The following is a 15,214-nucleotide window of genomic DNA, read 5'->3' as shown; positions in this document are numbered from 1 at the left end:
ATATAAGTTACAGGTATGTATACAGGTATACATAGTATCTTTTTAATGTGAGAAGTAACCATGGGCTATTATCTGGAACTTCAGTACTCTGCCAAAATGCCATAGCAGATGATCAAGTGGAAAATCTGGATGCTAGGAAAGTCTGTTTGGTCTTTAATGAAACAGAATCCCCTGACGGATCTATTTCAAGAGGCTTCATGATAGGCATAACGGTATGAGAAGGAATGACAGTGACAGGATGGTTTTCTGATAATAACTACCTCGGTTCGTTTCTTTTTTCCATTTTAATTGTTTTTTTGTTTGTTTGTTTCTAAATACTTTCGCTGAAACTAAACGAGCTCTTGATGTTAGAATTCCCTTTATTGTGAACAGTAGTTGTGATCAAATGAGGCCCAGATTTCTTGATAAGCATTGTGGCAGGAGAGTAACTATCCTTTGAGTGTTTCAGAGAAAGTTGACTTGTGATGTGAGATGTCTGAGGTGTGACATCGCCGTGCTGGGCTGGCATGCTGAAGCTCTCGGGGTTAGGCTCTGCTGATTGTTCAGCTGTACTTCCGTGGGCTGACTGCCAAAAGATTTCATTATTTTGGCAAGACACGGTACACTTTTTGACACAACAGGATTGTAACAATTTCTATACCAATTTAGAGCTGGAAAGAGTCCATGAATACTTCTAAAGCCAGTATGGTGCACATATTTCAGGAAATATACTGGGGGAAAAACGCTTCCATCTAAAAAACAGATCTACAGTTTCCTAGAGAAACTTGCTGCCGTTAATTCAGAAAACAGAAAAGGTCTTTGGAAACTTCTGTTGCTGGCATTATTATATGCTATGAGTATATACCTGTATGAAATGAAAAGTGGATTTTTTTTTTGTGGAACCCCAAATTTATTCTTTACATCCAGGCAACCATTCAGACAAAAATTAAATATAAATCACTATTTAACTTTTTTTTATTCAACAGAAAATTTTTTTGTGTGAGAGCATACCATATGTCCTATAAAACGTACGGTGCTCTAGTCTCAGATTTTTCCTTCTGATTCCACCTTCCGGCCACATACGCAAGAACATGCCACCTCACCCGTCCATAGCTGTTGGAATTTGGGCAAAAAATTGGCACTTTTTTTTTTTTTTTATATTTATTTTTGGCCGTGTTGGGTCTTTGTTTCCGTGCAAGGGCTTTCTCTAGTTGCGGCAAGTGGGGACCACTCTTCATCGCGATGCGCGGGCCTCTCACTATCGCGGCCTTTCTTGTTGTGGAGCACAGGCTTCAGACGCGCAGGCTCAGTAGTTGTGGCTCACGGGCCTAGCTGCTCCGCAGCATGTGGGATCCTCCCAGACCAGGGCTCGAACCCGTGTCCCCTGCATTGGCAGGCAGATTCTCAACCACTGCGCCACCAGGGAAGCCCAAAATTGGCACTTTTAAAACAATTATTGGAACATGCTTGAGAGACTAGAATTGAAAGAAGGTTTATTTTCTTCTTTAATTAAAAGAAACAAAGGTAGATATCAGGGAAATATGAAAGAACTAAAATTAATTCTCCTTATTGGTCTTCTAGAAATGGAAGGGCATCTCATTCACTGAGTACCTACTACATACGGGCATTTAAAAATGTGGTCATTAAAGTTTTTATTCTGAAAGAATCCTCTTGGGCAAATGTTACTCTTTCATGTGTCAGAAACCTCAGACCTGGCTGGAATCGTCAGTTTCTGTGTCCCTCACCTGTGTTGTCTATCAGCTCAGGACCTCGCAAGCTCAGTCACCAGAATTGCCCCTAGAAGGGCACACACATCTCATCATCAGCACTTTCTCACCACCCTGGCAAACTATGGACAGAATGTGCTTCTCATGACCATTGTTGTGTGTCTCTGCCTCCAGATTCTTACATCCTCTAAGCTCAACTGTGAATTGATTGGTCTGTGTCCAATCACAAATGGAGCCCTGGACCTGAATCCTGCTACCCAGCCATTGTTCCTGTAAAGATGTTTTAGTTCCCAAATCTGGAAGATGTAGGGTTGGGTTAGATGCCATCAAAGATGCTTGCCTTTCTAAAATTCTGTGTTTCCATGTTGTAACCCCTGCAACATTCTCTGGGACCTGGATCTGTTGATTATTTCCCATTTCTCCTACATCTTCAGTCAGACCCCCTCCACCTGATCCTTTTTTTCTGCCTACCGATATGTTCCAGTCCCTTCTTTTTCAGTCTCCCCGGGCACAAATACAGAAGAGGGGGCAAGATAGATCACACAAAAACATTTTGCTGAACTGTGAGGTCGCCTCAGTGTTGCCATTCTAGCTCTCATATATCCCAGCTCCCCAAATTCTTGACATGCCAACTTCATATTTTCTCTACTTCCTTTTGACATGTATCTTGGACTTTTGCTTAAAAGTGAACATGCCTTGTTTACCTTTCTAGACTGTGAAGAACTTGAAGACAGGTGTGTGTGTGTGTGTGTGTGTGTGTGTGTGTGTGCAATTCATAAATTTAACAGATCCATCACTTAGCATGACGCCGTGGTGATGGAATTCAGCACATGTTTATGAAAGAAATGAATGCATGATGTAGAAAGAAAGAGAAAAGAAACCTGTAAATGCTCATCATTAGCTCTACCCTTTCTCCAGAACTGTGTATCCATAATTCCGGTAGCTTGGTGGACATCCTTCCCTGTATATCCACTTGACAGCTCAAACTCATCACGTTAAACGCTTAATTCCACCTCTTGCCCCATGTTTGTTTCGCTTGCACCCTCCGTCATACTGACACAGTCAGCTCCTCCGATTGAGGTTAGATAGTTGGGTGCCTTTCCCGTTCTCACTTCTCCCACATTGCCTTTCATAGGTTGATTTTTTCTTTTCCTTTCACCCAATGCCCTCTTCCATCCAAATGGCGTATTGGCACTAGAAGTGCTGGAGAGAAGGTTTGGAAGAAATTGTAAAAACTTTTGCTCTGGTTTCATTTGCTGCGTATTTTGCCTCTGTAATCCATCTCCTATTCTAACACTCAAGTCATTTTAAGCACAGATAGGGGCAAGCAACTCCTTTCTAGGACTGTCAGTGGCTCTCATTGAATTCCAAGGGCCATCTTCCTAGCCTTGTGTTTTATTGCATCTTCTTTTTTAGCTCTCACACTCCACATATTTACGACATTGTCCAGGCCCCAGATCTATTTACAATTGATCAGGTCCTCCTCATCCTTCTAAGCTAATTCATGAGCCCTCAGTTCTGTGAAATCCTCTCCATTTATCCCATATGGAACAAGCTAATTCATGAGCCCTCAGTTCTGTGAAATCCTCTCCATTTATCCCATATGGAACAACATACCACTTTGGTTTCTTATGAGACTTTATTCTTCTATCACGTATTGTATACTTTGTTGCTGTAGACTGATTTATTTGCATGCTTTTCTCCCATGGAGATGATAGACTACCTCAGGGCAGAACAAATTTTGACCAGATTTCCCCCACCTTGGTGAGTCGATGAGCACTTAGCAAATAGGAAATACGAATCCACATTCATTGACTTAGCAGAAGTTAATTTGAACAGGTTGAAAAGTATGGAATGCTGGCTGCTTTGTTTTAACGTGGGTTCTGTCTATTTAGCATAATGTAATTATGGGTTCTGTTTCCTTGAGGATTGGGCATGTGTGAAAATTTGAATTTTATAGGAAACTTTTTTGCCTCAGAATTTTTTGTGATTGCCATTTAGGTAATATAATTTCCTTTTCTGTACTTTTGCGTGAAAGTTTTGGGTTAAATATAAGGTATGGAACTTTGTGCTAAACTGTCCAGATGGTAGTTCACCAAAACAATATCAATAATTTTCCTCTTTGTCAGTACTTTGGCTCAGAAGAGTGGGATCTCTTTGTCTGTGGTATACATAAATACCTTGGAATTTGTAGCACCTAGGGCATTCTGGAACTGAATCCTCCCTGGGATCATAATAATTTAGTAATCTCATAGATTTGCAGACTGCTCTTCAGTTTCCAAATCCCTGTCACATATCTCATCTCTTTAAGCTCTTGTAGCATGTGGCGAAAATGGGGCAGTGCTTTATAATGGAAATAACATTCCTTGGAGTGTGCCAAAGCATGGCTCCAAATTCCAATTCCCACAGCCTCACCCACAGTCACTTGCTTTGTTTCCTCAACCTCTCTAAACTGCAATTTCCTCTCTCTAAAATGTGAGAATAATAGTACCTAATTTTACACACTTCCGTAGTTTTGTTGTTAAGAGGCTCCACTGAACAAATCATTTTAAACGTGCTCCATAAATCTGTAAAGATTCTCTCACATTCAGTAATAGTTTAACAAGTTAACATGGATGATTGTGTTCTCATATTTGAATTATCAAGCTGAGGCTAAATAGTTAATGTGATTTTCTCAGTTGTAGATTAGACACATGGCCAAGTTAGGGCTCAAACCAAGGCTTTCCATTCCATGGTGCACATGGCTTGTTTTTTATAATCTGTTCTCTTGTTTGCATGTTCAGTCCCATATGGCTTGTGAGGGATTATAAAAGGGTTAGCAGACATATTCCCTCCTCAAGAGGATCTGGAGGTAGTGTAACTTTAATACAAGTCATAGGCTCCACAAATCAGTCAAAAATGTGAGCATTCTTGGGGGGAACTCTAAATGCTACATGGTTGCAGAGAGGGCAAATCAGTGTGTGCTGTGTGGATAGCAATGGCCAAAAATAGATGGTTTGAAGCAGCTACTGATCTGAGTGGAGAAGGACAGAATAGCTTGTCTGTAAGGAAGACATATCATAACAGAGTGGAATTAGAAAGGATCTTGTTTGGGGGGAACAGAAAAGCAACCAGCTTCACTGGAAGCAATTCATAGGAGGTTGAAGGAGTTGGTTGGACAGGATTTGCTGGTTGACCAGATGTTTTGAATGTAAAACCATGTACTTTAGGTTAAATTCGATAATGATTGACTAATTGTATCAGTGACCTCACATCTTCAGAACCGTGTTTTAGAAGGATGAATGTGGCCAAAATGTATAGAATTGTTCCATGATTGCAGGTCATGGTCCTGAGTAGCATTTACTCCTCCATCCTGGCGAAGTTGTTTCTCAGGACCAGCTCTGTTACTGTGGTTCCTTGGCATGTTGTTCAAAAATTCTCAACCTTGGCACGGTTAACATCTGGAGTCAGGTAATTTTTTATCATGTGAGTGCTATCTGGGCCCTGGAGGATGTTTAAGCAGCATCCCTAGCGTCACCCCCAAGAAGCCAGTACCTCTCCCCTTAATCATAACAAAATGATTCCAGACATTGCCAAATGTCCCCTGGGAATACAAAATCACTCCCATTTCAGAACCACTTACTTAGAGCAATTTTAAAAATTTACCTACTATCTTTTTTTTTTTAGCCACGCCACGCGGCTTACAGGATCAAGCCTGGGCTCCCTGCAGTGGAGGCGTGCAGTCCTAACCACTGGACCACCAGGGGATTCCCTCTAGTATATTATGATATAAATTAATTACAATAAAAAAAGACCTGTACAGTGTTGTACAATATATTTAAAAGTTGGAAGGATTTAGATAAATTCTGCATCATTGGCTTCTCTGTAAAGTTTGAGTGTCAGGCAATTCTGGAAAACAACCAGAAGGCAGTAAAGAGCAGTTGTTTCCTGGGTATTGGCTGACCTCTCCAGTTTACCATTCTTTCTGTCACCCCAGTTATCCAAAATTTACCCCCTTCACTCTTCCTCATTATTTGCTTGGTCTCTGGAAGTACTTGGGTATCCCAGTCCTAAGTACTGGTTATAAAAACATTTCAATTTATCAATAAATTTATTCAGCAGGTGTTTATTGAGCTGCAACTAAATGATAAGAATATTGTAGTAAATGTAGTAAATGTCACAAAGTCTCATTGCTCACTATTCCATGAGTGGAATATTGTATGAACATGTTTTATATTACGGTACATTTTATTTTTTATTTATTTATTTTAAACACAACATATCTCTCACTTTCTTTTTTAAGTTCACTTAGAAATAGTTTGGGTTTTCAGCATATAGGTCTTGACATTTTTAAATCAGATTTATCCCTAATTTTTTTTTTTGAATTTATTTTATTTTTTGTATACAGCAGGTTCTTATTAGTTATCTATTTTATATGTATTAGTGTATACATGTCAATCCCAATCTCCCAATTCATCCCACCACCACCACCCACACCCCCCGCCGCTTTTCCCCCTTGGTGTCCATACGTTTGTTCTCTACATCTGTGTCTCTATTTCTGCCTTGCAAACCGGTTCATCTGTACCATTTTTCTAGATTCCACATAATCATTAATATATGATATTTGTTTTTCTCTTTCTGACTTACTTCACTCTGTATGACAGTCTCTAGGTCCATCCATGTCTCTACAAATGACCCAATTTCGTTCCTTTTTATGGCTGAGTAATATTCCATTGTGTATATGTACCACAACTTCTTTATCCATTCGTCTGTTGATGGGCATTTAGGTTGCTTCCATGACCTGGCTATTGTAAATAGTGCTGCAATGAACATTGGGGCGCATGTGTCTTTTTGAATTATGGTTTTCTCTGGGTATATGCCCAGGAGTGGGATTGCTGGATCATATGGTAATTCTATTTTTAGTTTTTTAAGGAACCTCCATACTGTTCTCCATAGTGGCTGTATCAATTTACATTCCCACCAACAGTGCAGGAGGGTTCCCTTTTCTCCACACCCCCTCCAGCATTTGTTGTTTGTAGATTTTCTGATGATGTCCATTCTAACTGGTGTGAGGTGATGCCTCATTGTAGTTTTGATTTGCATTTCTCTAATAATTAGTGATGTTGAGCAGCTTTTCATGTGCCTCTTGGCCATCTGTATGTCTTCTTTGAAGAAATGTCTATTTAGGTCTTCTGCCCATTTTTTGATTGGGTTGTTAGTTTTTTTAATATTGAGCTGCATGAGCTGTTTATGTATATTTTGGAGATTAATCCTTTTTCCATTGATTTGTTTGCAAATATTTTCTCCCATCCTGAGGGTTGTCTTTTCTTCTTGTTTATAGTTTCCTTTGCTGTGCAAAAGCTTTGAAGTTTCATTAGGTCCCACTGTTTATTTTGTTTTTATTTCCATTACTTTAGGGGGTGGGTCAAAAAAGATCTTGCTGTGATTTGTGTCAAAGAGTGTTAATTCTATGTTTTCCTCTAAGAGTTTTATAGTGTCCGGTCTTACATTTAGGTCTTTAATCCATTGTGAGTTTATTTTTGTGTATGGTGTTAGGAAGTGTTCTAATTTCATTCTTTTACATGTAGCTGTCCAGTTTTCCCAGCACTTCTTATTGAAGAGGCTGTCTTTTCTCCATTGCATATCCTTGCCTTCTTTATCATAGATTAGTTGACCATAGGTGCATGGGTTTATCTCTGGGCTTTCTATCCTGTTCCATTGATCTATATTTCTGTTTTTGTGCCAGTACCATACTGTCTTGATTACTGTAGCTTTGTAGTATATTCTGAAGTCAGGGAGTCTGATTCCTCCAGCTCCATTATTTTCCCTCAAGATTGTTTTGGCTATTCAGGGTCTTTAAGTCTCCATACAAATTTTAAGATTTTTTGTTCTAGTTCTGTAAAAAATGCCATTGGTAATTTTATAGGGATTGACCTGAATCTCTAGATTGCTTTGGGTAGTATAGTCATTTTCACAATATTGATTCTTCCAATCCAAAAACATGGTATATCTCCCCATCTGTTTGTGTCATCTTTGATTTCTTTCATCAGTGTCTTAAAGTTTTCTGAGTACAGGTCTTTTACCTCCTTAGGTAGGTTTATTCCTAGGTATTTTATTCTTTTTGTTGCAATGGTGAATGGGATTGTTTCCTTAATTTCTCTTTCTGATCTTCTGTTGTTAGTGTACAGGAATGCAAGAGATTACTGTGCATTAATTTTGTATCCTGAAACTTTACCAAATTCATTGATTAGCTCTAGTAGTTTTCTGGTGGCATTTTTAGGATTCTCTATGTATAGTGTCATGTCATCTGCAAACAGTGGCAGTTTTACTTCTTATTTTCTAATTTGTATTCCTTTTATTTCTTTTTCTTCTCTGATTGCCGTGGCTAGGCCTTCCAAAACTATGTTGAATAAGAGTGGTGAGAGTGGACATCCTTGTCTTGTTCTTGATCTTAGAGGAAATGCTTTCAGTTTTTCACCATTGAGAATGATGTTTGCTGTGGGTTTGTCATATATGGCCTTTATAATGTTGAGATAGGTTCCCTCTATGCCCACTTTCTGGAGAGGTTTTATCATAAATGGGTGTTGAATTTTGTCGAAAGCTTTTTCTGCATCTATTGAGATGATCATATGGTTTTTATTCTTCAATTTGTTAATATGCTGTATCACATTGGTTGATTTGCATATATTGAAGAATCCTTGCATCCCTGGGATAAATCCCACTTGATCATGGTGTATGATCCTTTTAATGTGTTGTTGGATTCTGTTTGCTAGTATTTTGTTGAGGATTTTTGCATCTATATTCATGAGTGATATTGGTCTGTAATTTTCTTTTTTTGTAGTGTCTTTGTCTGCTTTTGGTATCAGGGTGATGGTGGCCTCATAGAATGGGTTTGGGAGTGTTCCTTCCTCTGCAAATTTTTGGAAGATTTTGAGAAGGATGGGTGTTAGCTCTTCTCTAAATGTTTGATAGAATTCACCTGTGAAACCGTCTGGTCCTGGACTTTGTTGGAAGATTTTTAAGCACAGTTTCAATTTCATTCCTTGTGATTGGTATGTTCATATTTTCTGTTTCTTCCTGGTTCAGTCTTGGAAGGTATACCTTTCTAAGAATTTGTCCATTTCTTCCAGGTTGTCCATTTTATTGGCAGAGTTGCTTTTGTTAGTCTCTTGTGATGCTTTGTATTTCTGCAGTGTCCGTTGTAACTTCTCCTTTTGCATTTCTAATTTTATTTGAGTCCTCTCCCTCTTTTTTTGATGAGTCTGGCTAAAGGTTTATCAATTTTGTTTATCTTCTCAAAGAACCAGCTTTTAGTTTTATTGACCTTTGCTGTTGTTTTCTTTGTTTCTATTTCATTTACTTCTGCTCTGATCTTTATGATTCCTTTCCTTTTATTAACTCTGGGTTTTGTTTGTTCTTCTTCCTCTAGCTCTCTTAGGGGTAAAGTTAGATTGTTTATTTGAGATTTTTGTTGTTTCTTGAGGTAGGATTGTATTGCTATAAACTTCCCTTTTAGAATTGCTTTTGCTGCATCCCATAGGTTTTGGATCATTGTGTTTTCATTGTCATTTGTATCTAGGTATTTTTTGATTTCCTCTTTGATTTCTGCATTGATCTCTTGGTTATTTGGTAATGTATTGTTTAGCCTCCATGTGTTTGTGTTTTTTACATTTTTTTCCCATGTAATTTATTTCTAATCTCACAGCATTGTGGTCGGAAAAGATGCTTGATACAATTTCAGTTTTCTTAAATTTACCAAGGCTTGATTCATGACTCAAGATGTGATCTATCCTGGAGAGTGTTCCATGTTCACTTGACAAGAAAGTGTAATCTGCTGTTTTTGGATGGAATGTCCTATAAATATCAATTAAATCTATCTTGTCTATTGTGTCATTTAGAGCTTGTGTTTCCTTATTCGTTTTCTGTCTGGGTGATCTGTCCATTTAACAAGTGAGGTGTTAAAGTCCCCCACTATTATTGTGTTATTGTCAGTTTCCTCTTTTATAGCTCTTAGCATTTGCCTTATGTATTGAGGTGCTGCTATGTTGGGTGCATATATATTTATAATTGTTATATGTTCTTTGATTGATCCCTTGATCATTATGTAGTGTCCTTCCTTGTCTCTTGTAACATTCTTTATTTTAAAGTCTATTTTATCTGATATGAGTATTGCTACTCCAGGTTTCTTTTGATTTCCATTTGCATGGAATAGCTTTTTCCCTCCCCTCACTTTCAGTCTGTATGTGTCCCTAGGTCTGAAGTGGGTCTCTTGTAGACAGCATATATATAGGTCTTGTTTTTGTATCCATTCAGTGAGCCTGTGTCTTTTGGTTGGAGCATTTAAACCATTCACATTTAAGGTAATTATCAATGTGTATCTTCCTATTACCATTTTGTTAATTGTTTTGGGTTTGTTTTTGTAGGTCCCTTTCTTCTGTTGTTTTTCCTACTTAGAGGAGTTTCTTTAGCATTTGTTGTAGAGCTTGTTTGGTGGTGCTGAATTCTCTTAGCTTTTGCTTTTCTGTAGAGTTCTTGATGTCTCCATGGAATCTGAATGAGATCCTTGCCAGGTAGAGTAATCTTGGTTGTAGGTTCTTCCCTTTCATCACTTTAAATATATCGTGTCACTCTCTTCTGGCTTGTAGAGTTTCTGCTGAGAAATCAGCTGTTAACCTTATGGGAGTTCCCTTGTATGTTATTTGTTGTTTTTCCCTTGTTGCTTTTAATCATATTTCTTTGTCTTTAATTTTTGCCAATTTGATTACTGTGTGTCTCGGCGTGTTTCTCCTTGGGTTTATCCTGCCTGGGACTCTCTGCACTTCCTGGACTTGGGTGGCTATTTCATTTCCCATGTTAGGGAAGTTTTTGACTATAATCTCTTCACATATTTTCTCGGGTCCTTTCTCTCTCTCTTCTCCTTCTGGGACCTCTACAATGTTAATGTTGTCCCAAAGGTCTCTTAGGCTCTCTTCATTTCCTTCCATTCTTTTTTCTTTATTCTGTTCTGTGGCAGTGAATTCCACCATTCTGTCTTCCAGGTCACTTATCCGTTCTTCTGCCTCAGTTATTCTGCTATTCTTTCCTTCTAGTGTGTTTTTCATTTCAGTTATTGTATTGTTCATCTCTGTTTGTTTGTTCTTTAATTCTTCTAGGTGTTTGTTCTTTAATTCTTCCAGGTCTTTGTGAAACATTTCTTGCACCTTCTCAATCTTTGCATCCATTCTTTTTCCGAGGTCCTGGATCATCTTCACTATCATTATTCTGAATTCTTTTTCTGGAAGGTTGCCTATGTCCACTTCATTTAGTTGCTTTTCTGGGGTTTTATCTTGTTCCTTCATCTGGTACATAGCCCTCTGCCTTTTCATCTTGTCTATCTTTCTGTGAACGCAGTTTTTGTTCCACAGCCTGCAGGATTGTAGTTCTTCTTGCTTCTGCTGTCTGCCCTCTGTTGGATGAGGCTATCTAAGAGGCTTTTGCAAGTTTCCTGATGGGAGGGACTGGTGATGGGTAGAGCTGGCTGTTGCTCTGGTGGGCAGAGCTCAGTAAAACTTTAACCTGCTTGTCTGCTGATGGGTGGGGCTGGGTTCCCTCCCTGTTGGTTGTTTGGCCTGAGGCAACCCAACACTGGAGCCTACCTGGACTCTTTGGTGGGGCTAATGGAGGACTCTGGGAGGGCTCATGCCAAGGAGTACTTCCCAGAACTTCTGCTGCCAGTGTCCTTGTCCTCACGGTGAGACACAGCCGCCCCCCGCCTCTGCAGCAGACCCTCCAACACTAGCAGGTAGGTCTGGTTCAGTCTCCTATGGGGTCACTGCTCTTTCCCCTGGGTCCCGATGTGCACACTACTTTGTGTGTGCCCTCCAAGAGTGTCTTTGTTTCCCCCAGACCTTTCAAAGTCCTGCAGTCAAATCCCAGTAGCCTTCAAAGTCTGATTCTCTGGGAATTCCTCCTCCCATTTCCTGACCCCCAGGTTGGGAAGCCTGACATGTAGCTTAGAACTTCACTCTGGTGGTGGACTTCTGTGGTATAATTATTCTCCATTTTGGGGGTCACCCACCCAGCGGTTACGGGATTGGATTTTATTGTGATTGCGCCCCTCCTACTGTTTCACTGTGGCTTCTCCTTTGTCTTTGGATGTGGGGTATCTTTTTTGGTGAGTTCCAGTGTCTTCCTGTCGATGATTATTCAGCAGTTAGTTGTGATTCTGTTGCTCCCACAAGAGGGAGGGAGCACTCGTCCTTTTACTCCACCATCTTGAACCAATCTCTATTACTGTACATTTAAAAAATATAAATTTAATATACAATTATCATCTGAGCAAGTGATATTGTGAATGTATCTTTCTAGATTAAGTAAAAAAAAAAATTGATAGCTACATTCCAAATGATGATCAATGTGATTAGCTTGCTCAACCTTTTTTTTTTTTTAAGTTTCTCTGAAATGTAAAGTTTCTCTTCATTGGGCTTGAAGCAGTAGCCTAGGAGGAAATGATTTCAAACAGTTGATCAGCCTAAAACTTGAAAGCCTAAACCACTTGCTAAAATACTAACTTTGATTACTGTTTTTGTTTGTTTTTTTTTTTTTGTAGTTTGACACAGTATGTGATCATGGCCCTTAGAGTTGCAGTTGTTTGCTTGTAGTATTATTTCTCTTCTACTCCCTTCACACGTGGAAGAGAGTTTTGTGACTACCTTTCTTTGGCAGTACTTTTTTATTATTATTACTTGGAGAAATAGAAAGTGTTTTCTTCTTGTTCAAAGTGTTGAGAGAAAAGGCTGTCATTTTTTTCCTCTTCAGCTTTTGTTGAAATCATTTTACCTGGCCAGTAGCACCATAAATAAATAGAGCTTTGGAAAATTTATCCTGCAAAGATTTACTCAAATGTTTACATCTAGGCTGTTCTTGTCAGGTAGTTTTCAGAGAGGATTACTAAAAGAAAATGTTGGCTGTCATTAGTAGCATTTTGAGATGTATCTTTAGGTGCTACTGATTAGTGGTGACTGGAAATGAGGCAAGCATGCAATTAAAATAGAACTTTAAATGAATTGCGTATACCAATGCTAGACTTGACAGATGGAGATTCTGGGTTAACAAGAAGACAAGTGCATTACGTATTGCTGTTGTTAGCATTTCAGAAATATGCCCACTTTTGTAAATGATATCTAGTTTTTATAAGGCATTTATTCCACAAGTTGTCAGGAATATGGTTATTTGGAATCATGGACATCACAAAGGACTGACTTTTTTAATGCACTCATGCATGTCTCTAGTTGAGAAAATGCAACTGTACACATGTAATATCTTGTTTTCATAATTTACATTTTCAGTAATGACAGAAAGCAAGAATTACATAATTATTCTGAGACATTTTTAGCCACATTGCACTGAACAGTTTTTATATGGAATAAATGCTTGTTGGATGTTTCCCGAGTGAAATGACAGAGACTTAACTTGTCAGTAGCTGAGCCTCTGTCCGTGAAAAATCCCCAGGTCTTGTGGTGCGGTCCTGCTCCGTTGTAGACCACTTCTTCAAATGAAAAAAATTGCAAGGTATTTGAAAGAGTGCCAGTTATTCATTTCAAGTAGTCTTGAGAAGGAGTTAGGTCTAAGCATATTTATTAAATGACCAGTAAAGTTTTTTGGCTAGGAGCCAATGTCTTGCAACAAATTAGGATAGCTCTGTGGGTAAGGCATTGGATGTACCTTTAGGAAACAAAACTCACTCTTTAGGGAGCTCATGAAATATGTAAGGTAGACAAGTTTTAAACTATTTCATTGCTATTAGAAAAATGGTATTCTTTTAGAATTGTTATATTGGTGAAAAATTGTACATTTGTTTTAGAACATGCTTGGAAGAGGTGAACACTAATAGACTTGGGACACGCTTATATAGGTCTTGGAAAAGCATCATTGACAAGCTCAAGTTTTTTTAATTAAAATAACTAAAAATGAATTGTTCATATGCAACATTAAAGGATATCAAATCTAGAATATTCTCACAAGAAGTAGACTGATTCTTAAATGATACTTACATGAACCAAGAAAGAGCCATTACAGACTCTGTTTTCATCAAATTCTACAGCAGTTCTTTTCTTCCCCCAGCTTTATTGAGATATAAGTGACATATATAACATTGTGTAAGTTTAAAGTGTACAATGTGATGATTTGATACACATATATATTGGGAAATGTTTACCACAATAAGGCAGTTCTTTTTAAAGTTTAGTGTAAGCACCAAGATTTTCAGGGGAACTTGCTAAAAGAGATTCTTGGCTCCCAATCCCAGAGATCAGACTCTGTACATCTAGTGCATTTCCCATGAACTCCAAGGTGATGCTCATATTATTGGTCCTTTATCACACTTTGAGAGCAGTGCTGTGACAGACTGACAGTTGACACAGTCAGTAGTTTGTTTTCATATATGCATTTTTGATTGAAAAAAAAAGCAATGGATTTTTGCAAAGTAAATTTCACATAGAGTCTTCCAGTTCATCTTTAAACTGTATTTTAAAACAGGGAGGTTACTAGAAAGTAAAGTGAAAATATAGTACGGGTGTATGTTCTGAATTCTACATTATATATGTCTGAAATTTCACTGAGAATTTTGATATCAACTGGAAAATTTATCAATAATGAAAGTCAGATAGATAGAATAATCATGAGCTTATGGGAGCCAGGGTATGCCAATATTTAGATAACTGTCATTTAACTATATGAGGTGATTAATTTGTACTAATTAAAATTTGCATTAAAATATAATTTTGAGAATCAAATATCCATTCATATGAATGTAAGATTTTAATTTCAATCACGAGGTCTGGCTGTTATCTCTTATTTATTACAATATAGTATATAGATAGTATATATAGTACCATATTTCAAGTGTTGTAATTATACATTATATATAGTAGTATGTATATAAAACCTACATTTACATGTATATATACTTTGTTCATTCAATAATATATTGTTTATTATTACAATTGTTACTGAACAGTGGATCCTGGCTCTTACCTTTGATTTATTAAATCATATGTGTAAATTATACATATGTATTCAAACTTTATTCTGAAGCTCTTATGGCAGAGTCTCATATTCAGGTTTATTCAATCCATTTTAATAGAGTAATTAAACTGGACAAATGTCAATGCTGCTGGATTCACTGAGATAAACACATAAGTTAATAGTAATGGGTGTGATATATATAAACATATATACATACACACATATACATATATTTAATGCAATACTTCAGTCACTTACAGAAGAATATTCAAAAAATAGCCCTATGTTGTCCATTTAAAAGCAAGTTATTGTTAAAGCTGATGAGAAAAGACTCCATCTGTAACCACAACCTTTAGAAAATATTTTTTACTGAATAAAAGTAAATATCCACCCTGCTGTGCCTGACAGGGGATATAACTGCTTCTCCTCCGTGTCACCTCCAGACCGTGCGGCTCTCCTTTCTCGATTGTGTGGAAACGTATGTCTTTCTGTCCCTGCTCGGTCGTGACGCTCTTCCTCAGATT

At 37.9% G+C, this 15,214-nt stretch overlaps 1 protein-coding gene across 1 annotated transcript in view; it reads left to right on the top strand.

The window, feature by feature from the left end:
* Window positions 1-15,214, top strand: part of ANOS1 (anosmin 1) — a 192,358-nt gene that overhangs the window by 99,161 nt on the left and 77,983 nt on the right. The gene's annotated exons all lie outside the window — the stretch shown is intronic.

This window comes from Balaenoptera acutorostrata, chromosome X, assembly GCF_949987535.1.
Source record: "Balaenoptera acutorostrata chromosome X, mBalAcu1.1, whole genome shotgun sequence".
Classification (NCBI taxonomy): Eukaryota; Metazoa; Chordata; class Mammalia; order Artiodactyla; family Balaenopteridae; genus Balaenoptera; species Balaenoptera acutorostrata.
This window is presented reverse-complemented; position numbering and strand designations above follow the sequence as displayed.